Source organism: Branchiostoma floridae, chromosome 19 (genome assembly GCF_000003815.2).
Source record: "Branchiostoma floridae strain S238N-H82 chromosome 19, Bfl_VNyyK, whole genome shotgun sequence".
NCBI lineage: Eukaryota > Metazoa > Chordata > Leptocardii > Amphioxiformes > Branchiostomatidae > Branchiostoma > Branchiostoma floridae.
Genome location: NC_049997.1, coordinates 5,866,021 through 5,866,570, shown reverse-complemented (window position 1 = coordinate 5,866,570; position 550 = coordinate 5,866,021).

Below are 550 nucleotides of genomic sequence, written 5' to 3'. Positions count from 1 at the left end.
TACAGAAATCTCAGTCAGTACAGTCACGATTTTGAATTCGCCATGAAGGCCATTCGCATCTCCCCATAATGGCTTTGACCTTCTTTAATTGGAACACAAAGGAACCGTAGTTTTAATCAAACAATACTTAACCACATGTCAAATCCATTCAAGCATTCTTCAAGACACCAGTAAAAATATACAATAATCAGACGCTGCCGATATAAATTTGATAATTTAAAGTATGGACTTCAGTATGCTTCTAGCACCTATGAAGTGGCGACAAAGGCCGAGGTTGATTTCAGGGCCCCTGGTATGTGGCCTTGGCACTGCAGCAGGATTTGTGTGTGTGTGTGTGTCTTTTGACCTGGACGTGGTATGGTCTTGATTTTTGGTGGCAGATAGCTCGTGACGCATGTGATAAGTAGTGTATGTTGGACCCCCTATCAGCTTGCTCTAGAACTGCAACTGATATTTCATATATCAATATCATCGACGTAAGTTTACGTATGATGAATACAGAATCAACACATGGCAATGAATAAGATCCAGAAGATCCTACGGTGGTATC